We start from the raw sequence: 414 nt of genomic DNA on the forward strand, positions 1-414 counted from the left end.
TAAATTAGACAAAGCCCAATTATTTTGTTGAAACACCTGGAACATCTTTAAGAACATCCGTAAAAATGCTGTGTTATCTGAAGTCACTTGGGTGTGAGATGGAATAATGTAGATTCTCCAAACCTGTAGAAATGTGTACAATCTGGCACAAACTGCATTTACCCCCTCAAAATCCCAGGCTGTTCGCATATTAAGGCTTGTTATTCAGTAACTACTAGCAGTTCAGCAAACGGATTGATTTAGGAATGAGCCAATGCCAATGAGCCAAAGCCAATGAGCCACAAATGTTTTGTGTAATATGTAGGACTGTGAAATATAATTTGTTGGTACTGCAACATTAAAATGTTATTAAAGATTCAATAAAGTGAATAAATGAAAGCAACACGGATGGCATACGCTTGCTATTGTATTTGT

The sequence above is a fragment of the Pygocentrus nattereri genome, chromosome 20, assembly GCF_015220715.1.
Source record: "Pygocentrus nattereri isolate fPygNat1 chromosome 20, fPygNat1.pri, whole genome shotgun sequence".
Classification (NCBI taxonomy): Eukaryota; Metazoa; Chordata; class Actinopteri; order Characiformes; family Serrasalmidae; genus Pygocentrus; species Pygocentrus nattereri.